Genomic DNA, 26,084 nt, shown 5'->3' with positions numbered 1-26,084 from the left:
ACTCAAAATGGATTAAAGACTTAAATGTATGACCCGAAACTATAAAACTCTTAGAACAAACATAGGAAAAGAGCTTCATGGCACTGGTCTTGGCATTGATTTTTTGGATATGACCAGAAGCATAGGCAACAAAAGCAAAAATAAACAAACATAAACTACGTCAAACTGAGAAATTTCTATGCAGCAAATGTAACAATCAACAGAGTGAAAAGTCACCTTATAGAACAGGAAAAAAATAATTGCAAGCCATATATCTGACAAAGGATTAATTTCCAAAATACATAAGGAGCTCCTACAACTCAATAGCAAACAAAAAAATAAAACAAACAAAAAAACAAAAAATCACCCAATTAGAAAATGGGCAAAGGATTTGCATAGACATTTCTCCAAAGAAGACATACAAATGGCCAACCAATATATGGAAAGGTGCTCAAGATTACTAATCATCAGGGAAATGCACATCAAAAACACAATGAGATATCATTTCAAACCTGTTAGAATGGCTGTCATCAAAAATAAATAAATAAACAAACAAATAAATAAATAACAGGTGTTAGTGAGGTTTTGGAGAAATTGGAACCCTTGTTCACTTTTGGTGGGAATGTAAAATGGAGCAGCTGCTGTGAAAAACATTATGGAGTTTCCTCAAAAAATTAAAAATAGAACTATGATATGACCCAGCAATCTCACATCTAGGTATACAACCAAAAGAATTGAAATCAAGATCACAAAAAGATTATTTCACTCCCTTGTTCACTGAAGCATTATTTACAATAGCGAAGATATGGGAGCAACCTAAATGTTCATCAACAGATGAATGGGTATACAGAATGTGGTATATTCATACACTGGAATATTATTCAGCCTTTAAAAAGAAAGAAATCTTACCGTTTGTAATACTGTGGATGGACCTGGTAGAGATTATGCTATGTGGAATAAGCCAGTAACAGAATGACAGATACTGCGTGATTCCACTTACATGAGGTAGTTATCATAGTCAAATTTATAGAAGAAGAAAATAGAATGGTGGCTGTCAGGGGATGGGGGGAGGAAACAGGCAATTGTTCAATGGGTATAAATTTATAGTTATATAAGGTGAATAAGTTCTACAGAGCTGCTGTACAACATAGTGGCTATTGCTAACAATACAGTATTGCACACTTAAAAATCTAAGAGGGTAGATTTCTTGTTAAGTGTTCTTACCACGAAACAAAAACAGAAACAATAAAAAACAAAGTGACACAAGATAACTTTTGGACCTGACAGATATTTTTATTACGTTGGTTGTGGTGATAGTATCACAGGTGCCTGAATATGTCCCAAATCATCAAACTGTATACATTAAATATATGCAGTTTTTTGCCTATCAGTTATATTTCAGTAAGGCTGTAAATACTCTAGTAAGCACTAGGGAAACAAAAATGATTAAGACTTAGTGCCTTCTTGCTTGTAGCACTTTGGCATAGATACTGAATGGTTTTAATAAAGCCAGTACCTACTAGAGTAATGTTGCATAAATGAACATTTCATTGAGGTCACACAGTCCCTTTGAGAAGAATCATATTTTAAGATGACTCTTTGGAGTCATGTAACAGTTGCTGCAAAAATATACTCAAAAGTTTAAGACTTAATGCCATGTACCCTTTGATACATGCAATTAAGTTAGGGATGCTTAGAAATAAAAGTATTTGTAATTTATGTTTATGGTAATTTCATGGGAAAATAGAAAAGATCCCCAATGTATTGAGCAAACATTCCACAACTAATTAGGCCATTTACTCCTCAATCCACTTCTCCTCTAAACTGAAAGGAGAGAGGCTTCTGGCTAAGAGATTCTGACCCCAGTGGCGACAGGGAGGGTCTGCCTTCCTCTAGGCTCGGTTGTAAGCCTGTCTCAGGCAGCCCTCAGGCTTCTTCCGGACTCAGTTCACTCTACAAGCCCACAAACAAGGCAGCAAGCTGACAGGAACTAAGCCAGGATTCTTGGCCTTCTATTCTCCCTCATGCGCCAAAGGGAAAGGAGGCCACCTTCCAATATCCAGCCAGATAGGATTTAAGCCTCCTCCTCCTCCTCCCCTCTTCCTTTACCCTCGCCAGACAGCCTGTGGACAGCCTTCTCAGGCTTCCGGCTCTCCTAGCCAACTGGGAAAGGAACGGCCTTTCCAGACCCTGTGAGCTTGCCAATAAACCCTTTTTTTCTACTCAAGAGCCAGAACTGGGAGATTACAAAGCCACTGTCACAAAATGGTCTCTAATAGGGGGTTTAAGAGACCAAGGGAAAGAAAGAATTTCTGGGTCAAAGAAAAAGAAAGACAGTGGCGAGTTTCTAGCAGTGCAGTCATGGTTTTCTATAGTTTGCTGATAAGTAGAGGAAACCTTTTCCTTCCAAGGGACCCCAGGCAGGCTGGAAGATGTATTTCTGAAATCTGTTCAAAGCCACATTTCATTAGTTTTATTTTATGAGAAGCTTTCTTTTTGCGCATTAACCCCAATTCTCTAATGTATGAGAAAATTTTGATACTTTATGAAGAGACATAAATGTTGGTACCAGATCTCTGTTTCAGAGGTAGACTTCCTGGGGACTTGGTGAGAAAGCAGCTAGAAACACTCGTTCTTGCAGATTGCATTCGTGTGTGCCAACAGACTCAAGCATGACTACTGAACTGAACCTGTGGTGCAGATCTCCTCCAAGGTTAGCCTTAGTGTTTCTTGGCCCAGGAACTTCCCCAGCCCAGCCATAGACCTCTCTCAAATGGTGCTGATTCTCTAACTTGGCCTGGTATTATCAGGGATCCACTGGGCTCTACAAATCACAAATCTTCTCCAGGGCCGGTTTTAGATTGGCACCAAAGCTACCTTTGAGGCAGCCAAGGAGAAAGGCCTAGTGAGTAGCAGGTACTGCAGGGCTGTGTGGCCAGTGTGAGACCACCATACCTTTCTATGGAGGACTGACTGTCTGGCTCCTCTTCTAACCATTTTCCAGGCCACCAACAGTATTAGCAAAACAGTTTTTCTCAAGCTGACCCTAAAGAAGAGGTGCTGTCTGAATCTGTACTTCCTAGGAAGTTCCCATGATTCTTATGAGAACAGAGCACTGTCTAACTCCATTTACTTACAGTTTCTAATGTAGGTCCTAGACAAGGCAAAAATGTACTCTTAAGCTCTTCCTCCAGAAAAATGGCTTTCTCAGCCCTCTATGTCTACATAACTATTAGCCACCAGGCAAGTAGTTCTTGACGGGACAAAAGCACATTCAACCCTAAAAGTGAATGACCTTCTAACTTAGACTGCAGAAACCAGTTCCAATCATCAAATCAACATTTTCCAGCATCAACAATTTAAAATCCATTCTCCGCCCAGCACTCCTTTGTATATATATGTCTCATTTAATCTTCAATACAACTTTATTATATTGATGTTACTCATATTTTTCAGATGAGGAAGATGAAGCTCAAGGAGAAATCAAGTAACAAGATCAGTGTCACACAGATTATAAAAGATGCAGGCAAGATTTGACTGCAGATGTCTTTGGCCACAAAGCTCCTTTTCTTCTACTACATCTAGGCATTCACATTCCTCCAATACCGTCCTGGAGCCATTTTGGATGGAATGGGATTGCATGATTGGGAAGCAGGTAACACTATTCAAGCATTCTCATTATCTCTTCCAAACTTACTTTACCTGCTTTGCATATTGGGTTTTTATACAAGATTTTCTTTGAAGATAAGAAAAGTTGGACCACAGAACAATACACCATCTGTCCTCCTATTTCAGGCTTTCTGCTTAGGAAAAAATAACAGCTAGAAGAGCAATATATGATTACTGAGGTAACTTCTAAGGATAAGATTTCTGAGAGATCCTATGGCACATTAATCAATTACCATGTTAACTTACTAGACAATCAGATCATACTGCATACTCCCTTGTGGCCCAAATTTTGTCTCACAGACAAAAACTGTAATTAAGGAAAATGAAAATGACTGAATTTCAGACTCATTTAATGTGTTTTAAGTTTGGGAGAAAATATCAAATTTCCCCAGCTCTTCTGATTTGGAAAGGATAGGCTATTGACAATTAGGACAAATGAATTTCTACACCTAATACTGCCACTAGTTAACTAAGTGACCTTGGTCAAAACATGACACTTCCTGGGCTGCAGTTTTTGAAAATGCCATCCATCTTTAACATTTTCTGGTTTCTCTGTACAATAGGGGGTAAGAGAATGCACAGGATGTTAGAACCCACCCTAGTATCTAGTATAGTGGCACTTTGGCCTCTTTAAAGAAGGAAGAGGCAATGCCAAGACATGTGGCCTCAGAGCTGAGCTGTCATAAGTGGCTCCCCATCAGTCATAATTGCCTTCTGGCTTGTTGCTGATCTCAGTTAGCCTTGCTTTCCAATGATAAAACATGTTTATCCTCTTCTCTTTTCTTGTCTCTTCTCTACTCTTCTCTCCCCTTCTCTTTCTTTGTGTGTGTGTATGTGTGTGTGTGTGTGTGTGTGTGTGTGTGGCAGTCCAGCAGAACTCTGATCATCTGAGGTTGGTATATTTCAGGAACTATTTCCCTTTCTCCTGATTTCTCAGCCTCAGATGTTACTATCAGGACTTTACTTAACAGCTGTGCTGAGCACCGTCTTCAGAGAGGTACTCCCAGATAGAAACAAAGAACAGAGTCAAAAGCCGCTTACTTTGGTAGTCTAGCTCCTCCCACTAGGTCCAGCCCCCAATCTGGCCCCCAAACCAAGTAATCTGGGCCTGTGTGTCAGGCTGCTCTCTACTGCCATCTCATGGTGAGCCAGCCTTTTTCTGAGAATTAACCTTTCCATTGGTGCAGGGCCTCATGGACAAAGCAGACATAAAAATTAGGAAAGGTCCTGTCCACAAGAGCAGCAGTCTTTATTACAGATTGCATAGGACATGAAGGTTGGAAATAACTAGAGAATGACTGAATGGGTTGTAGTTTAAGCAAGGAGTATATCAGCACTGATTCAAGAAATAAGAAAAAGTTACTTAGAAGAAAACAGAATCCTGAATATTCTGAGTCCCATCTTTTTTCATGGGAGTGGGAACTTTAAAATTACTAGAATCTTGGAGACCCATTTATAGGGATTAACAGACTTAAAACTGTACAAAGAGTCAATAATGGTTTCAACACCATCACTATTAACAGTCTATCAGTGTCTCCCAGGGTCTGTACAGATGTTCACAGTTACCACGATACTCACTTAGTCACCCTATAACACTGTCACTGTTTGAATAGAACAGCTTACTACCCTAATCCTGCTCCCTCAAATATTCAGGAGGCAAAATGGTCACATTTCCCAGTCAATTAACAGTCTTTCTTTGGTACTTGATTGCTTCTTCTTGTGTCACTTGGTCATAATCAGGAGTATTGCCCTCTATATACACCACACAACTTGCCCTGCTCTGTCAACTGCCTGCCCTACATGGCTGTTACAGTATACACATTTGGTTGTGAAAAGAAAATACCTGACATTGATTTAAATTTGGAAACACCCCTGTAAGGCATGTTCGGTGTATGGCATGCAGCAAACTGACCTAGATTATTATTCAAATGGTGTGCTCTGAAGCAGTGCCTCTATTATTTATCTTTAATTCTCCTCCTTTTGTGTTTTTCTAAATTGGCAATGCAGGTTTAAAAAATCAGGGTAAAACTTGAATTTTGATCTATACTAAATCAAGAATCCAATCTGAAGAGCTAACCCAACCAGACAACTTAGCACTAGTCCAGTGATAATACTGAAGCACAAATCCATATTAGATGATAGATATTTCCTTAAGAAAAATAAATCTTCCAAGTTCAAACTTAAATCAAATAGCAGTATACACATGTGGAAGAGACATAATTGCAAAAGACCCATGTCTTACCGTTAGGAGTCTTGGTCTTCCTCAGGATTCCAGGCTGTCAATCTGTGGCCAAGAGATCCAAGGCTCTGCATTCTATAGGAAATAGGAAAGAAAAAAAAAAGAAAAACAGACATTAAAATAGCTAAAAATGCAGTGAAAATGCATTGCCTGAAGTTTACTAAACAAAGAGAAAATAAATTGGAATTAGGTTTATAATCCCAGTTTATCTAAGCAATTCAAGGCCTTCAACCAAAAAGATTTCTCCATACAGAACCAACACGTGAGCCAACAGCCTTGTACAGGGCCTTAGAAAGCATGCAATGTGGTTACTACAGGTAATAAGACCGTGTTAAGTAGAATAAGAACACGGATGAAATAACACCAAGGCACATATGACAATGTTAATGCCTTTTCAATTAATTCTGCTGAGTTCAAGGAAAAAGTCTTATTTTGATTAAAGTATGTCTCTCATTTTGCTAATCTCTCTTTTAACTAACATAGGTCTTGGCAGACCATAAGATTCAGCTAGTATTTATTAATCATGCTTGTTTGTATTGTATTTATATTTTTCACAAGCCATAGGAGTTTTCATTTACATACTTGTGGTAGAGATAGTGTTGCCTTTTAAGGTGGTTATAAGTTTGAGTCAATTTAAAAAAAAAAAAAACTTAAGAAAATAATAGTACTTCTGATATACCAATATGGGAAAAATCATGAAGGTAATAAGTAGGCGACTACATTTGTGTACTATTTACATAAATAAGAGAGGTAAGCATACATGGGAGATCGGAAGCTACATTAAGACAGAGTCAAGTATTTCTTTGTTAACCTTATCTCCAATATCTAGCACAGTACAAGGCATATAGTAGATACTTGATAAATGTTTTTAAAATAAATGAACAAATAGACAAATAGCTTTTGGAGAATATGAAATACGTTTAGATATCTGAGCTGCTGATGGACATGGAACAGGGCTTGTCTATTAGTATTGGAATTCTAATATCTAGTACGGGTACTTGATCTAACAATACTCCGTGAACCCTTGTTGAATGTAGAATTGAACAGGCTTAAGTGTCTTAAGAAAATTCTTCAGAAAGAAAAAAAACAGTGAACACCATTTTGATGTCCCACTCCCCTCTCCTGCAAAAACAAACAAACAAACAAAAACAACCTTAGAGCAATAGTTCCAAAAGTTCCTGGGTTTAGATGATGACATTCCAAAGTTCAGGCAATAAGGGGTGCACTGCTATAGAGAATTTAAAAGCAGTAATACATCCACCTAAAAGCATATTTGACTTTTATCATCACCATGCACTGATAATCCTCAACCATATCAGTGATAAAATACTCCTCCTCACCAGGCAGATCGCTCCCATTGTCCCCCACTTGGTATACCACTGGCTTCAGAAAAGATAGGCTATTTACCTAAACTAAGTAAGAAATTATGCTAAGGAATTAGGCAGTGACAGATTTTCTGTATCCAGAGTCCTCAAGAGTTCAAGGGTCAATGGTAAGAGAAATCTAGGAAAAGTTTTCTATAGAGAAAATTCTAAGGGATCCTGGACAGGGTGGAGTAGATGGACTTTGTCTTAGGAATCATCCTGAATGGTTTCCTAGTGTGTTGTAAAAGTAAGTGAATATAGCCCAGAGGCAGGACTACTTCTGGTTTGAGTATTACCGGTTAGGGACAATTTCATCTGTGCCATTTAAACCTGGATATTGGATATTGGCAATTGATCTGTGCTTTCTTGACTGCTGTAGAAGATAACCAAAGAACAGTGTTGATTTAATTTCTGGCCCCTAATAAACTAAGGGGCTGTCATCAGCAGATGGTCTTATGGAAGGTCTTGAAACAGATGCTCTTGATACCTCTCTGCTCTGAAATTGCTTTCCATAATGTAGCTCACTTTATATCTAGTGTTACCTCTTTCAGGATTATCACCTTAGCTGACTGTGGGCCTTGCTGACTTGTCCTCCTTCTCAGATCCCAGCATTCATTCCCTTAAACTAAGGTTATGAGTCAGATGATTCTTGCTTCTCATTGCCTGCCTCCTAGCTGAGCTAGTGCTCAGGGTTTAAGCCATTTGTCTCTAGACCATTTTACTCCCTGTTCAGTCACAATGGTTGAAGCAGTCTCAATTTCTACTATTGCTGTTAATTCAAGCCAAATCTGCTATCATGAGAGAACTCTAATGATAGAAATTACTGTCAGCTGCACCTGATTTTCAACAATGAAGAAACACAGATATGAATATATATATATGTATATATACACACACACAAATATGTACGTGTGTTGGTATACATATATACCTGTATATAGTATCACATATTATTTAAATTAGAAAGGAGGCTGAAATTGCTGATTGCCTTGGTTGTTTTCTATTTCCAACAAGAAGGCAGTGAGATATAATGCAGCAAGTGGCAAACAGTGGCACAAGCCTGTTATTTACATAACATGTAGACAGGTCTATGCTTCACCAAGCACTGTTACGTAAACTGCCTCATCTGAACCTCAAAACAACCCTGTTGATTTATTATTTCCCATACGACAGATGAGAGAAAACTAAGGCACACAGAAACAGAGAAACATTTTGCAGATCACATTGTTAATAGAGGATGGGGTTCAAATTTGTCTTCTTTCTACTTTCTGCTCTAGCAGGCACATCTACTAAATGGCATCAATTCTGCTGGGTTAGGTCCTACAGAAACCCGTGATGGTAAAGAACTATAAATTTTCCCTTAGCACCCTGTTAGAGAAAGCATAGAGACAATACCCTCAGACCAAGCAAAATGCCATGATATGTAAAAGGAATGTGATAACGTAGAGCAACTAGCCCACCCATTTCCTACAAATCTAGATTGACTCTTACAAGTTTATCCTTAATTAAACAGCCTTCTAAATTCTCCACCCCTTCCTTTACTTCTAAATCTACCATTTAGCTAACATTTTCAAGTTATTTTTTCCTGCAAATTTGCTGGCCTTCTTGCATTGCCAGCCTTCAAACATTTAATGAGAACACACTGGGCATAAGGCCTTGAGTCAACTCACCTTCTCGAGGTTGTATTTTCTAGCAAGCATTAGCATAAATACCAGCATGTTTACATCATAATTACTTTAATTCCCTTGGCCCCAACAGACCTGGAGTACTGTCAATCCACAATGATTTCAGGGGTAAGGGATGATTACTGGTCCATGAAACATAAATTACAATAAATGCTTGGAAACTTGGCACACCACTTCTAAAAGGATCCCAACTTTGCATCAGGAGGACACAGGGCTTTCTCACTGATGTGAGCAAATCACGATTTTCTCGGTCTTCAGGTTTTCATTTATAAAACAAGGATCAAAATTCTCATCTTTACATTTTCTCCATGAAAATTAAAAATATGAACATTTTGGCATCTGAAAAGTATGTCAGAAGAAAAGCATGTCAGAAAAGTATGTGTCTCCCTGGAGAAAACCACTAAGTAAATATTACTATAAAGTTGGCAAGACCCTTTCCTTTCTCTTTTCATAAAAGAGTTTAGCACCACTAGCAATGGTGCAAAGCAAGTATCTAAGAAGTAATAATTTTAAATGGCATGTGGACAATTATTTACACACACATGAATGTACAGAGATCTATATTTAGGGGCTTATTATTAATAACCAGATAATTAACAGTGGTAGAGGCTAAAGTTAAAGGCCCAGTTTAAGTGATTACAGCTTTATGGGGGATATTTCCATTTTTGTTATACAATAAAGATCCATATATCATTAGTCAAAGCATATTTATTGATTATTTAACATGTGCAAAGCACTGGGGAAATAGGACTGAAGAAGTTCTTGTGTTTATTGAGCACATACCATATTCTACGTGCTGTGCAGGAGCATTTGCTTGTGTATTTGTGAGTAGTGAGGGTTGGGGGGTAGGGACGAAAAAGAAGTATAGGAGAGAGGAACGGAGAATTCTAGCTCGAGTCTCAGTTCTATTCATCACTGGGATTCATACATATCTTGTGGAATTATTTTTCTATTTGCACAAGGGACTTAGGAACTTCTTAAGTGAGTGCTAATTCAGACAAAACCACTTGGTCCATGACAAGACCTCATTTATCAGTGAGATAAGGCAATCCATGGGACTGTCATTTTGATTTGTGTTCTGACCTAACTGTGCATGGACCCATGTGTATGGCACTTGTCTATTAAAGAGGTATTTAAATTAAATGTGAGAGAGAGAGAGGAGAGAGTTTCCATTTTGGCAAGGGTGCAGGTGGTTTGTACATATGGATGACTGAAAAGTATACAATATAACTTTGGCATCTTGAGAGTCTACCATGGCAGCATACCAGTAGCCCCTCAAACCAATAATCTCAGAAAAGTGAAAAGCAGACCTGGCCGTGCAATATACTGCAGGCAGATCTGCGGGTATCAGGAAGCTTGGCCCTTGGCATGAACCTGGGTATTGGTAGCAGTGGTTTGATATGAAGCAGAGACCACAGGTATGTCACCAAAGGCACCTGAAGCAGGATGGGGTGGGAGGAGGAATGTCTAATATCATACAATACTGAATGCATACCTTAATGAGTACATATGAGACACTCTAGGGACACCATGTTACAGGGGCTGAATTTATTAGAATAGCAGTGAGTGGTCTACCTGCATTAATACTTTTTAGTATTTATTATTTATATGACTCTGGAAAACAAGTTTTACATGGAAAGTACATTTAACAGCAATGACAATGAAAGCTCATTGTCCTCATCTTACTGACAAAGTATTCTAACCCTCCAAAATGAAATCTCTTTTTAGGGACACTATATAGGTTGAATGGTGGCCCTTAAAAAGATACGTCCACTACCTAAGGAGACAAAAGACTTGTATGCAGAAAACTATAAGACACTGATGAAAGAAATTAAAGATGATACAAATAGGTGGAGAAATATACCATATTCTTGGATTGGAAGAATCAACATTGTGAAAATGACTCTATTACCCAAAGCAATCTACAGATTCAATGCAATCCCTATCAAATTACCACTGGCATTTTTTACAGAACTAGAACAAAAAATTTCACAATTTGTATGGAAACACAAAAGACCCCGAATAGCCAAAGCAATCTTGAGAATGAAAAATGGAGCTGGAGGAATCAGGCTCCCTGACTTCAGACTATACTACAAGGCTACAGTCATCAAGACAGTATGGTACTGGCACAAAAACAGAAATATAGATCAATGGAACAGGATAGAAAGTCCAGAGATAAACCCACGCACATATGGTCACCTTATCTTTGATAAAGGAGGGAAGGATATACAGTGGAGAAAAGACAGCCTCTTCAATAAGTGGTGCTGAGAAAACTGGACAGGTACGTGTAAAAGTATGAAATTAGAACACTCCCTAACACCACACACAAAAATAAACTCAAAATGGGTTAAAGACCTAAATGTTAGGCCAGACACTATCAAACTCTTAGAGGAAAACATAGGCAGAACACTCTATGACATAAATCGCAGGAAGATCCTTTTTGACCCATCTCCTAGAGAAATGGAAATAAAAACAAAAATAAACAAATGGGACCTAATGAAACTTTAAAGCTTTTGCACAGCAAAGGATACCATAAACAAGACCAAAAGACAACCCTCAGAATGGGAGAAAATATTTGCAAATGAAACAACTGACAAAGGATTAATCTCCAAAATTTATAAGCAACTCATGCAGCTCAATAACAAAGAAACAAACAACCCAATTCAAAAATGGGCAGAAGAACTAAATAGACATTTCTCCAAAGAAGATATACAGATTGCTAACAAACACATGAAAGAATGCTCAACATCATTAATCATTAGAGAAATGCAAATCAAAACTACAATGAGATATCATCTCACACCGGTCAGAATGGCCATCATCAAAAACTCTAGAAATAATAAATGCTGGAGAGGGTGTGGAGAAAAGGGAACACTCTTGCACTGCTGGTGGGAATGTAAATTGATACAGCCACTATGGAGAACAGTATGGAGGTTCCTTAAAAAACTACAAATAGAACTACCCTACGACCCAGCAATCCCACTACTGGGCATATACCCTGAGAAAACCATAATTCAAAAAGAGTCATGTACCAAAATGTTCATTGCAGCTCTATTTACGATAGCCAGGACATGGAAGCAACCTAAGTGTCCATCAACAGATGAATGGATAAAGAAGATGTGGCACATATATACAATGGAATATTACTCAGCCATAAAAAGAAATGAAACTGAGTTATTTATAATGAGGTGTATGGACCTGGAGTCTGTCATACAGAGTGAAGTTAAGTCAGAAGGAGAAAAACAAATACCATATGCTAACACATATATATGGACTCTAAGGAAAAAAAAAATGTCATGAAGAGATTAGTGGTAGGACGGGAATAAAACAGACTTACTAGAGCATGAACTTGAGGATATGGGGAGGGGGAAGGGTAAGCTGTGATGAAGTGAGAGAGTGGCAGGGACATATATACACTATCAAATGTAAATTAGATAGCTAGTGGGAAGCTGCCGCGTAGCACAGGCAGTTCACGTCTGTGCTTTGTGACCACCTAGAGGGGTGGGATAGGGAGGGTAGGAGAGAGGGTGATGCAAGAGGGAAGAGATATGGGAATATATGTATATGTATAACTGATTCACTTTGTTGTAAAGGAAAAACTAACACACTATTGTAAAACAGTTATACTCCAATAAAGATGTTTTTAAAAAAATTAAAAAAATTAAAAGTAAAAAAAAATAAAATAAATAAAATAAAATGCATTGTGCACTCTAAAATGCAATGCAATGTAAGACGTTATTATTGTTAGTCTATGCAATTAGCATTGAATTTTCCTATTTTTAAATAACATGACTTGTATGAGTCACTTCATGATGAACATAATTAGCCATCCTGGTTTCCTTAAAAGTCCTTTGAAAATGTCCAAAATTTCTGCTTTTTCCTTTATGTGGATGAGACCATCCTGAGTCAACCAACTTTTAAACTCTTGTGTCTTTTGCAAGAGTTGGTGACCATGGATAGATTGGCCCCAACTATTCATTCCTTCCCGTATCCCTATCTTTGGCACATCCTCATCATGGGTGACGCGTATTTCCTCAACGCTTGGCTTTGGACTTGCTTTGGTCAACAGCACATGGGCAGAAGTGGCAATAAGCTGGTTCCAAGCCTGGGCCTTAAGAGACCTCCCATGTTTCCACCTGCCCTCTTGCACCTCTGCTGTCACCATGAGCACACCTATCCCAGGACAAGGATGAAAGATGCATGGAGCCAAGTCAACCAGCTGAGCCCCTGTCCAGTTTTGCCAACCTGGAAGACTCACAGGTGCATGGGGATATATGACTATTGCTTTAAGCCACTGAGCTTTGGGGTGGTTTGTAATGAAGCATAATTGCAACAATCCACTGATCCACTGGCCCAGAGAAGAAGCCCCAAACCTGTGAAATTCAAATACAGCCAGACTGAATTAAAAGAAGAAAAGAAAGATGCTTCCCATTTATTTGCTTCTATAGTCTTTCAATGACATGAGCAGTTATATGGATGGGATAAAATAATGTTGGGCTATACTATACAAAAAATAATAACTAGATAACTAATAACGACCTACTGTATAGCACAGGGAGCTCTACTCAATACTCTGTAAAGGCCTGTATGGGAAAAGAATCTAAGAAAAGAGTGGATATATGTATATGTATCACTGATTCACTTTGCTGTACACCTGAAACTAACACAACATTGTAAACTGACTATACTCCAATACAAGTTAAAAAAATAAAAAACTAATAAATAAATAAATAAATTAAAAAGATACGTCCATGTCCTAACCCCTGGAATCTCTGAATATTACCTTATATAGAAACATATGTGATTAAGTTTAGGATCTTGAGAGGAGGAGTTTATTCTGGATTATCTAGGTGGCTCTTAAATGCAATCACATGTACCCTTATAAGAGAGAGGTAGGGCTTCCCTGGTGGTGCAGTGGTTGAGAGTCTGCCTGCTGATGCAGAGGACACGGGTTCGTGCCCCGGTCCAGGAAGATCCCACATGCTGCAGAGTGGCTGGGCCCGTGAGCCATGGCCGCTGAGCTTGCGCGTCTGGAGCCTGTGCTCCGCATCAGGAGAGGCCACAACAGTGAGAGGCCAGCGTACCGCAAAAAAAAAGAAAAAAAAAAATAGAGAGGCGGAGAGTTTTGGAACGGACACACAGAGAAGAAGACACGCAGGAGAGAAGGAGGCAATGTAACCACAGAGGTGAAGATTGGAGTGATGCAGTCACAAGCCTGGAGCCACCAGAAGCCGGAAGAGGCAAGGAACAGAGTCTCCCTAAAACCTCCAGAGGAGTCAGGCTTTGCTGACACTTTGATTTCAGACTGCCAGCTTCCACAACTGTGTGTGAGAGAATACATTTGTTTTAAGCCACCCAGTCTATGAGAATTTGTTAACAACCGCTACAGGACTAAATACATAGTCACACAATTAAGTAGCAAGAGGAAGCAAGATGTTTCAGATCTAATTTTGTCTGACTTTAGAATCTGTCTCTTTGGGCCCCACTGGGATGCCTCCCTTATGCCATCAACATATGCTGTGGCCATACGGTTCTTGGGCCTTTCAAGATACTTACTTACCATCTACTTTAGTCAAAACCACTTTCTATCTGGAAATCACTAAAAATTGCTGTATATGTTAACATTTAAACAAAATGTGTATGCAGTAAAGGCTGCAGCAGTTGAGACAAGAGAACTTGTTATGGGCAGAGATTATCAGGAAAAACTGTATGAAGGAGAAGGTTTTGAATTATGAGGAAAAGGACACACATAATTGGGAAGGACCAGGTAGAACATTGTGGGGTCTCCGAAGAACAGCTTGAGCAGTATTTCAAAGGGAAAATTACAAGCCCCATTCAGAGTACACTGTGTAAGCCAGCTTGCAATTGAAAGTCTTGTGCTTAAATGAAAAACGAATTAGATTTACATCCTGGTTGTTTCTGTTATTTCTATAGTGGATTGTTACTATCCTTTCTGGAATCTGAGGTATTCTTATTTACTTACTGAAGATCCTTCTCTTAAAAAAAATACTTCCCACATCCAAGGTCATTATTGAACTGGTTTTGTATCTGCATCTCTTTATGGTCAGGCATTTTCTTTCTATGTGCCTCTTTCAATGCCATCTGTTTTGCTAAGGGATTTAGTGAATTACAAGCCAGACCAGCAAAATACATATCATAAATGCTGGGTTCTTGAAAAACAAGTTTAGCTTTACTTCAGCCCTTCACCCCCTCCACCAATGGTGAATTAAGTCATCTTCATGAGAGATAAAATTACTTATATTCCTGCCTAACCTTAATAACCAAAAAAGGTCTTTTATCTATTAATTGTAAATGAGCAATCACAATTTTCTATGGCTCACAGAAACAGGAAAAAGCAGTAACAACAAGCCACCACAACTAATGTGTTTTTCATTTTCTCTGTGAACCTGAACAAGTTGGTAGTCTTAACTCTAGTTCATTATTACCAATGATTTAATCTCTATGGCAGAGAAGCAAGAAATATGTTTATGTCCAGGGTAGTAACAGCGTCACTAAGATCAAGACTCACAAGTACTGTAGGAAACAGGTTCAGTTTTTGCAAAAATATCTATATGTTTCCCACCTGAGAAGAACAAGGCTGAGATGGGGCATTTGGGGTGTGGCTTTCACCCTCTAGAGCTATTGGTCAGGCAACATACAGTAGTACTTTCTTGCTACATAAGGCACAGAGCTAGGGAATGTCGGGAATAAAAAAGGTTTAAAGTGTCATCTCTGCCCTAAAATTCTAGTTGGGGAGATGAGAAACAATGTCTTATTATTTTAACAGTCCCAAACAATCAAAACCAAAAGAACCTCAAATAAGAGTTCAAGACAACAAAAATAGCACAAGATAGGACACATTTAATTATCAATAATTGCTACAGGATGTCAGAGAAATAGAGAGAACATATCATACTGGAGTGGTCTGGAAAAACTCCATGGCAGTACCAAGATTCAAAATGAATTATGCTAGATGGATATAAAAGGCCACAAACAATCAATATCTAGAATCACCAAATGGTACCTTTATGGATATTCAATATACTCTGGTAATGCACGAGAAATGTGTTTCTCATGTGGCAGGATCAAATCTGCTGTGAACTAACTTGAACCAGTGCACATCTGTAGCCTTTTTCTTCTAATACAGTATAAATATGAGTATGCAAATAGACACATGCATTTCCTTTACCTATTATACAAATGTGTCCTGCAAGTGGAAGTTCTAATCTTATGGATTTTATCCCTTTGGAACTATTTGTGTGTTTGTATTGACCTTAGTTCATCCTTCTTAAATTAACATAGGAGGGCCAGATTTTCCATTCCAAATAGAATGACTCATCTAAGTAGAGAAAGCAATAAAATTTCCAAGAAGGAGCCTCTTCCTAACATCCTGTACACCTCACTTTATCAATAAGAATTTACTTGGAGATATTAGGAGGAGTAGTAGTAGTAGCACTACTACTACTCACTTTAATGATGGAAAGATTCTGGTCCCATGCCATCTATTATATTTTCATACAATTATCAAGTCTGACAGACAAACCTCCGATTTTCTTTTTCTACCAGATTCAACTTAACTATTTATCCGACAAATATTACAGAATGCCTTCTTTATACTAAGTAATGTTTCAGGCACTGCAATTACAATGGTAGTGGCGGGGAAGGTAAAAGGTCTGCATGTTCATGGAGTTTACATTCAAGTGTGTGTGTGGGGTGTGTGTGTGTGGGTGTGTTGGGGGGAGACAGACAATAAACAAGTGGTACAGTGATTAAAGGTAATTCAGATTGTGAGGTATCTGCTATGTGGAAATAACAGTGATGTGATGAGATGGTGAGTGACTGTTGGGGGTGGTGGAAGTGGGAGTGCAGTTACTTTAGATGGTGTGGTCACCAAAGGCCTCTCTGAGAAGGTCACATTCAAATCAATAACTGAATGCAGGGAAGAGTGGTCCAGGTAGGGGAAAGAGCAAGTACGAAGGCCCTAGGGTGGAAGTGAGCTTGTTCAAGGATAGGCAAGAAGATAAGCAGGGCTGAAGCAGGGTGAGAGGGGAGTGTTGGGAAGAAGCAGGAAAAGGAAGTAGGCAGGAGTTAGACCATGTGGGGCCTTGTAGACCATGGAAAGGATTCAATATGCCTTCTTAGGGCAAATGCTATTAGTAATTTCATAAGATCAAGGCAAATTTAGTTGAATTCATTTCTAAGTTATTATATCTGCTGTTGTATATTAAGATACTTATTGGTAACAAACATTTTAGAAACTTATTTGAACATTTACTAAAAATATAACATTTACCAAAACTGAGATGTGTTGTTTACATAGTTTGATGACCTTATTTCAGTTTAAATAAAAATTATGGGATTTTTGCAATACATTTCAGTGTTCCCCATCCTCATCTCACAAAATTATCTACATAAAAGGATCAAGTAACACTAACAAATCACCTATTTTCAGTTGTCTTTGTTCCTTCTTATACTCTGTCTTCAAGCATACACCATCATGATGTAGGTTTGTTTTGTTCTTTTTGGTTTTTTTGCGGTACACGGGGCTCTCACTGTTGTGGCCTCTCCCGTTGTGGAGCACAGGCTCCGGACGCACAGGCTCAGTGGCCATGGCTTACGGGCCCAGCCGCTCCGCGGCATGTGGGATCTTCCCGGACCGGGACACGAACCTGTGTTCCCTGCATTGGCAGGCGGATTCTCAACCACTGCCCCACCAGGGAAGCCCCCCATGATGTAGTTTTAATCACAACAGATATATGATTTTCTTCCAGTGCTTTCAAAGCATATTTAGATTAGGGTACTTATTATTTTGTAAGATTTGGTCATTGGCAAGAAGATTTCTCAGCAACTTTAAATAAGCTTCGTTAACTGGACTTCATTGATCACTCCTTGCAATGATTTTTCCCCTCTCTTTGATGCAAATCTTCACTTCTTATCAAAATTGCGATTTCAGAGTAAAAAAGGACTTCAGATGAAAAGTAATTTCTGATAAGCAGTAATGAGTCTGATTTCCTCTTACTAGGCTCCCTGGGTATAAAAATTAGATTCTACGTAATTTCTAAATAATTTCTGAGAATTCACAGGAGGAGAATTCCTCCTTTTAGCTGAGTGCCATTTGTTTGCAAATGAGAAGACACAGCTGTGGGATGGCTAATTAGAAGACTTTAACCTTACCTAACTATGTCTTAACAAAACCTAGAAAATAGACATTTTTCTTAGTCTCTGTGTAAGATTTTTAAACTCTCTGACTTGGGGATTTGAATGTAGGGATCTAGAGAGCTTGAAAAGTCAATGGAGGAATTAGTGGAATTGATTTTTAGGAATGGATTTTATTTCATAAATTCATGTGTTAACTAGAAAATTGAAGTAAAAGGACCAAATACAGTATATTCTATACTACTCCACATTTTCCCTCAGATAGTTATCGCTGGTATTGCCACAAAGATGAAATCCTTTTCAACAGAATTTAAGAGTTTTCTCTATTGCTAATAAAATCTAGTATTGGTTTAAGTAAAAGTCTATAGGGAAAAATAAGAAAATCTCTCATTTATTTTGTGGTTATTTTACAAGTTTTAATTTCCTTTCAGGTATCACAGGTATCTCAAACTTAATACAGTCAATACAGAAATCTTGATTCCCACACTCACTATCCCATCTATTATTAGTCCATGGTCTTTCCTACTAGTCACCACACGCCCAGTGCCAAATCAAGCTAGGTTGTTCTTCATTCTCTTCTTTCTCAGACCCTCCTTCAACTCCGTCCACGTCCAGTTCATCTGCAAGTTCTATTAACACAGTCCATAAAATATATCACAAGGCTGCAATCAAGGAATTGCTGGGCTGTGTTTTTATCTGGAGGCTCAACTGAAAAGAATCTGGTTTCAAGCTTATTCAGGTTATTGGCAGAATTCATTTTCTTACAACTGTTTGACTGAGGGGACTGGCTTTTTGCTGGAGGTTGGCTAAGACTGCTTTCAGGTCACTGTGGCCACAAGAAGTTCCTAAAGGCTGTCTATATGTCCTTTCCACATGGGTTTCTCCAACATAGCCACTTACTCCATCGAGCCTATGAGAAGAGTCTCTGGTTTGAGTAGGCTAAGACAGAGTTTTATATAATGTAACATTATGATGAGAGTTGTTCCCTATCATCTTTGACATATAATATAACCTTATTACAGGTGTGATACACCATCACCTTTACCATATTTAATTGGTTAGAAACAAGTCACAGGTTCCACCTACACTCAAGGGGAGGAGGGTACACAAAGGCTTGAACACAAGAAGGTGGGAATCACTGGGGCTTACCTTAAGGTCTTCCTGCCAGATTATAACTGATATTATTTATTACAGTTTTAAAATTTTATTGTTCTTGGCTCATGTTCTTACTATTTCCTTTCTTTTGCTTACTTTGGTTTAAATTGCTTTTCAGTTCAAAATACATCCTGATTTCCTTTTTGATCTTTTCTTTGATACACAGGTTAATTAGCAGTATGTTAGTTAGTTTCCAAATACTTGGGCACTTTCAAGATATCTTTCTGTTATTGATTTCTAACTTAACTCCCTTGTGGTCAGGGAATATACTTTAAATATCTAGAATCCTTTTTAAATTCACGAGACTTGTTTTATGGTCAGAATATTGTCTATCTTGGTAAATGTTCCATAAGTGCTTGAAAAACAATACGTATCCTTTTATTATTGGGTAGAGTCTTCCATAAATGTCAATTAGGGCAAATTGGTTGATACTGTTAAGTCCTCTATAGCTTTATTTAATGTACATTTTCTTTTTTTTTGTACACTTCCTATTGCTATTGAAAGAAGGTTGTTGAAATCTCCAACTATGATTGTTAATTTGTCTAATTCTCCTTTCACTACTATCAGTTATTGCTTCATGCATTTGGAAGCTTTGTTTTAAGTGCATAAATATTAAGAATTGTTATGTTCTCTTGATGAATTGACTTCTTTATCATTATGAAATGATGCTCTTCATCTCTGGTCATATACTTTTTCTGTTATCAATATAGCTACTCAACTTTCTTTTAAATAGTGTTATGGTATAATTTCTTGTATCATTTTACTTTTAACCAATTTATATTTTTCAAGTTTGTTTCTTGTGAGCAACATATCTTGTTTCTTAGTTTTTTTATTCAGTCTGACAATCTCTCTTTTTTAATTTGGTGTTTAAATCATTTACATTTAAAGTAATTATTGGCATCAGTCCCCAACTTTTTTGGCACCAGGGACCGGTTTTGTGGAAGAAAAGTTTTCCATGGACGGGGCAGGTTGGGGGAGGGATGGTTCAGGCAGTAATGTGAGTGATGGGGAGCGATGGGGAGGCAGCAGATGAAGCTTTGCTTGGTAGCCCACCACTCACTTCCGGCTGTTTAGCCCAGTTCCTAACAGGCCGCGGATTGCTATCAATCCAAGGCCCAGGGGATTAGGAACCCCTGATTATTGGTATCATTGTATTTAAATCTATCAGGCTGTTCATTGTTTTATACGTGTCTCATCTCTTCCTTATTCCCTTTCTCCCTTTATTACAGATTGAATGTGCCCCTCCCCCAATTCAGATGCTGAAGGCTTAACCTACAATGTGATATATTTGTAGATGGGGCCTTCAGAAAGTAATTAGAGTTAGATTACATCATGAGGGTGGGGGTCTCATGATGGGATTGGTGGCCTTTTAAGATGAAGAAGAGAGATCTCCCTCCCTCTCTCCACATGTACACACCAAGGAAATGATATTTGAAGATATAACATTAATGTGGCCATCTTCAAGTCAGTAAGAGAGCTCTCAACAGGAACTGAATCAATCAGCTGGCACTTTGGTTTTGAGTTTCCCAGCTTCCAGAACTGTGAGAAGTAAGTTTCTGTTGTTTAAGGCACCCAGTCTATGGTATTTTATTATGGCACCCTGAGCAGACAAAGACATCCTTTTATTCCTGTTTTCTTTTGAATTAGTGGAATGTATTTTTAAATTATTCTACTTTATATCCTTTGTTAGCCAATTAGCTATGTCTCTTTTATATAGTGCTGCTTTAGGGTTTATAGTGCATACATCTTTAAAACTATCACTTACTTCAAGTAATATTATGTCCCTTCATGTAGAGTATGAGACCATTACCACATCCATTTCTCCTTTCCCATTTTTTTGCTATTCTTATCATCATGCATTTTACTACTACATATATAATAAATCCCCTCAATATGCCAATATTATTGGTTTTAAATAATCAATTGTATTTTAAAAATGAGAAAAAGTATTTTAATATACAGCACATGTTTATCATTTCCAGTGCTTTTCATTCCTTTGTGTAAATTTAGATTTCATATTTTGTCTGTTTGAAAATATTTTTATTTTGGTTTTCATTTTTGAGAGATATTTCTGCTGAGTATAGATTCTAGGTTGACAATTTTGCTCTTTCAGTACTTTAAAGATGTTGCTTCTCTATCTTCTGGATTGCATTGTTTTTAATGAGAAGTCTGCAATTGTTCTTTTTTTTTTGCAGTACGCGGGCCTCTCACAGCTGTGGCCTCTCCCATTGCGAAGTACAGGCTCCGGATGCACAGCCCCAGCGGCCATGGCCCACAGGCCCAGCCGCTCCACGGCACGTGGGATCCTCCCGGATCAGGGCACGAACTTGTGTCCCCTGCATTGGCAGGCGGACTCTCAACCACTGCGCCACCAGGGAAGCCCTGCAATCGTTCTTATCTTTCTTCCCCTGTATGTACTTTGTCTTTTCTTCTTTGGCTACTTTAACATTTTTCTTTTTATTACTGGTTTTGGCAATTTATGTTTATGATATGCCTTGATGAAGTTTTCTTCATGTTCTTAGCCTGGTATTCATTGAAATAGTTTCTTGGATCTCTGGGTTTATATTTTTCATCAAATTTATAAAATGTTCACCCTTTATTTCCTCAAATATTTTTTTCTATAACTCCCTCCCTTTTGAGGACTGCAATAACAAATATATTAGGCTGCTTGAAATTTTCCTATACCTCACTGATGCTCTCTTCATTTTTAAATTTTTCAGTCTTTTTTTCCTCTGTGTGTTTCATTATGATTATTTTCTATTGCCGTGTCTTCAAATTCACTAATCTTTTCTTCTGTAGTGTCCAATCTCATTCTATGTATTTTTAAATCTCAGTTCTTTTTTCATCTTTGTGCTTTATTTGGATATTTTCAAATATCTTCCATGTCTCTCCTTAACATGCTCATGCTTTCTTTTACTTTTCTGAACATATGGAATATACTTATATATTATTTTAATATTCTTGTATGCTAATTCTTTCATTGGTGTCATTTCTGAGTCTTTTGTGTTGATTGGTCTTTTCTCCTAATAATGGGTGTATTTTACTTCTTTGCAGTAAATTTTTATTGGATGCCTGACACACGAATTTTACTTTTTTGGATGGTGGATATTTTCATATTCTTTTAAATATGCTTGAGCTTTGTTCTGTGACTCAAATAAATTACCTGGTAAGCTTTTTCAGGCTTGCCTCCAAGCTTTTTTTATGGGGGCCCAGAGCAGCCTTTTGTTTAAGGTTAATTTTTCAGTGCTACAAAAGCAATACAATTCTGAGTACTCTACCCAAAGCCCTGTGTATTACAAGGTTTTTCCACTCAGGCTGTTAGGAACAAAAATTATTACATGTGTTGTGTGATTTCTTGGGTCTGTTTCACCTGTCCTTTATAAGTCCTTTCTCCACATATGGTGGTTTCATCACATCCTTGTGCTGAGCAGAATCAAGGAGAACACTTAAGGAGAAAGCTTCAGAGATCTCAGAAGTCCTCTCTGTGTACAGCTCTGTCCTCTCCAGTACTCTGTCTTACAAATTCTAAACTTTTTGGCTTCCCTGAATTCTCAACTCCGTCTCTTCAGTTCAGGGAGACTACTGGGATCTGTTTGAGGTCCCCTTTCCTGGAAATTCTTGGGGAAGTAAGCTGAAACAATCATAGGGCTTGCCTCATTTTTTTTTTCTTTACATAAGGTATCATTGTATTATACTGCCTATTATCCAATATCTGAAAACTGTTGTTTTGTATATGTTGCCCATTTCTTGTTGAAGGGAGGTGAATAAATGTGGTCTCTGGTCCTCATTCTTACCAGAAGTGCAAGTGAGCAGGTATCCTCAATCTTTCCATTTTGTGCCATGACCTCTTAGCAGTCCTGTGGAATTGACTCACTCTTCTCAGAATATTGTTATTACATACATATATACAACTAAAGCATAGGATAACAAAATAAATGAATTATGCTGAAACACATTTATAAAAATATTTTTAAAATTCCATTAAACTAACACACCACTGTAAAGCAATTATACTCTAATAAAGATGTTAAAAAAATAATTGCATTACTGTAATATATGTGCTTCTACATTAAGACATTAAAAAATTCTAGGAGCTGGTCTAATAGTTACCAAAATTTGAAGCAGTGTTGAACATAAATAATATTTCCAGATATCTGCAACAGCTGTATGTCTTATGAAAATATTTTTAATTTCTATTCGTGACAAAATCACAAGAACTGCTAATACTACTGATATTTGGATACTGCATCCATAATTGAAGGAATGTTAAGTTTCAGTTAGAGGTTAGTGAAAATAAAGATGTATTTTTTTCTTAGCTAAGTTCATGGACTCCTGCATTGTCCATGAATATCATGGAAATCTATGGACCCCATGTTAAGAAATACTGTTGTAGAGAAACCTTCCTGAATCTTTGATCTTGGGGATTAAGTCATGGTTCATAGAACTTGCTGCCTCTAACACTTTGGTTTCTCAAACTTGCTGCTAGTTCTATATCCTCATTGTTAGTGAGAGCCTGGAGAATGGTAGGATTAAATTGGATAGTAGGGGAAGCATTTACCATTGTGTTTGGCACCCAATAAGCCTACATAACATAGCTAGTAATCATCATCACCATCCTTATCATGGAGGGACCATTTTTGTTGGGCGGCAGGCTGAAACATATAATATGAGGGCTCTCTTTTAAGGAAACAATTAAATATCTTCCTTTTGCCAATTTTATGAAACCTTATGACTATAAGAACCTATTATTAAGGTCTTTCCGAGGGCCTCAAAGTCTCCTGGGCAAGTAAGGATTCCTGAAACTTAAACTTCATTAATTTCATGGTAAGTCTACTTCCAATTGACATTCTCCTTTTCCTCATCTTCATAATTCTGATTAGTTTTATTCATGATGACAGAGTAATACCTTTGTCCTTGTTAATGAAGAGGTAATGGTATGCGGAAATGTGGAGGGGTGGGGAAGATAGGAGAGAACCACTACCGAGCCTACCCTCGATCTTTGGAGTCCTAGCCTGAGTGTTTGACTCCAGGAAGAATTTATTTTCCATGTTCCCAACATCAGGTGTATTAGAGTGGACCAGTGACAGAGAACATACGGAAGGGAGGGCCCCACCTAATTTACTTCTTACTCCATTGCCATCACCTAGCAAAGTAATAGCACATAGTGGATGCTCCATGCTAATGTATCAAAACAATGAATGAACGTTGTTTTCTAAGAATCTTTTGAAAATAAAAATGAAGTAAAAAGGAAGAAGGAAAGAAAATACTAAATCCAGATATTGCTACAAATTTTTAAATTTTAACCATTGAATCAAATATTTCTCATGCTGGGATGTAGGTAAGTGAAGTGTATTGGGGTGAAGAGGAAAAATGATCTGTTTAGTTTTTCTTTAGTGCCTTTCCAACTGCCCTACCAACTGCTGTCACCCTTTCTCTAAGTATGCCTTCCTAACCCTCTCTACTTCTAGTGTGTTATTTCTACTAATCTCTGGTTCCAACTGAGATGCGTATGGATAATTGATGATGATGATGATGATGATGTTGATGATAAGAATAATAATAACTAACAATAATGATAACATGTATTGAGTAGTACTAAGTGCCAGGTTCTGGGCTGTTTTTTAACAGTATCATCTCAATCAACCCTTACACAATCACAATGCAAGTACTACCATCACCTCCATTTCACAAATTGGGAAATTGATGTTCAGAGGTAACGTGTTCAGTGTCACACAATTAGCGAGTAGTGAAGCCAAGACTCAAACTTGGGCATTCTGACTCCAGAGCTTGGGCTTAAAACCGTTTAGTCACCATACCACCCTACTGTAGTAGGAATAAAATTCAGGGGTGATTCATTCAGCGAGCATGTGTATTTTAGAAAGCATACAGTGAAAAGCCTTCAACAATCAAAGAAATACAAATAAAAGGGCATATTAAGTGGTTGAGGTAAACAAAAATCATATCATACAAACATCAGCATGTCCTGTGTGTAAATAATAGAATAAAAAGCTGTGTGTGTGTGTGTGTGTGTGTGTGTGTGTGTGTGTGAAAGAGAGAGAGAGAGAGAGAGAGAGAGAGAGTATGCAGGCATGGTGAACTCTCTTAAGGCATAGCCCTCAGAGTCCCACCATTGCTTTCTTGCTGGTTAGTCTTCACAGCACAACAGGCAGTCTTCTGGGACAGGGATCTATCTATTGCCCCAAAATTATTGGAATGAAGAAATTGTATTCTGGTACCAGAGAAATCGAACCAGAGAACATCAAATGACAAGCGCAAAATTACCTTAGAAATTAAGCTACATTCAGGGAAAAAAAGCGGCTTTACTCTAGGATCATTAATGGGCAAGAATTCAGTTACCAAAATTAGACCCTGAGTTCTTGAAGTGTATTATAAAACTCTAAGAAGGCAGGGATTCACAGCCTGTGATTTATGTTTGAATCTTACTAGCACAGCCTAGTATATAACCACCAGCCTCTCTATTTATGCTCAATAAGTGCATGAAAAAAACTGCACTGTTTTACACTATATGTTCTCCACTTGATTGCAGCACAGGCCTTGTATTACTTAGAACAGTAGTTGGGTAGCAGCATGCTTTTGTTCACTTGTTGTTTAGTCCTATGAAGTCCTGGTTGCCACAATCACTTGGATGTCAGATACTCATGGCCAAAGAGATCATCAATAGTGAATAAGCTTTATAAAGAGCATGGCTCTCTGGGCCTCATCCAGGAGGGTTCCTATTTCCAACAGGTGTTTGTTTGGGATCACTCTACCTTGCAGTTTCATCTGCAATAGCTTTCAAACTTGTGTGTGGCATGTCAGAAATTCAGGTCACAGGAT

General features: G+C 38.0%; 1 protein-coding gene and 1 non-coding gene across 11 annotated transcripts in view; one reads left to right on the top strand and one right to left on the bottom strand.

The window, feature by feature from the left end:
* The window catches only part of SEMA6D (semaphorin 6D), a 607,719-nt gene that overhangs the window by 333,642 nt on the left and 247,993 nt on the right, over nucleotides 1-26,084 (bottom strand). For 8 of the 10 annotated variants that reach the window (XM_067029191.1, XM_067029194.1, XM_067029200.1 and 5 more), the window contains exon 1: nucleotides 5,891-5,963. The gene's annotated coding sequence lies outside the window, so the exon portion shown is untranslated. Of the gene's footprint in view, nucleotides 1-5,890; nucleotides 5,964-26,084 lie in introns of those variants that run through there. The other 2 variants (XM_067029195.1, XM_067029203.1) reach the window with 1 other exon arrangement.
* On the top strand, nucleotides 13,361-13,453 carry LOC131754173 (small nucleolar RNA SNORA20). The gene has a single exon (XR_009335206.1). It is a non-coding gene; the product is annotated as a small nucleolar RNA SNORA20 (small nucleolar RNA).

The sequence above is a fragment of the Kogia breviceps genome, chromosome 3, assembly GCF_026419965.1.
Source record: "Kogia breviceps isolate mKogBre1 chromosome 3, mKogBre1 haplotype 1, whole genome shotgun sequence".
NCBI lineage: Eukaryota > Metazoa > Chordata > Mammalia > Artiodactyla > Physeteridae > Kogia > Kogia breviceps.
This window is presented reverse-complemented; position numbering and strand designations above follow the sequence as displayed.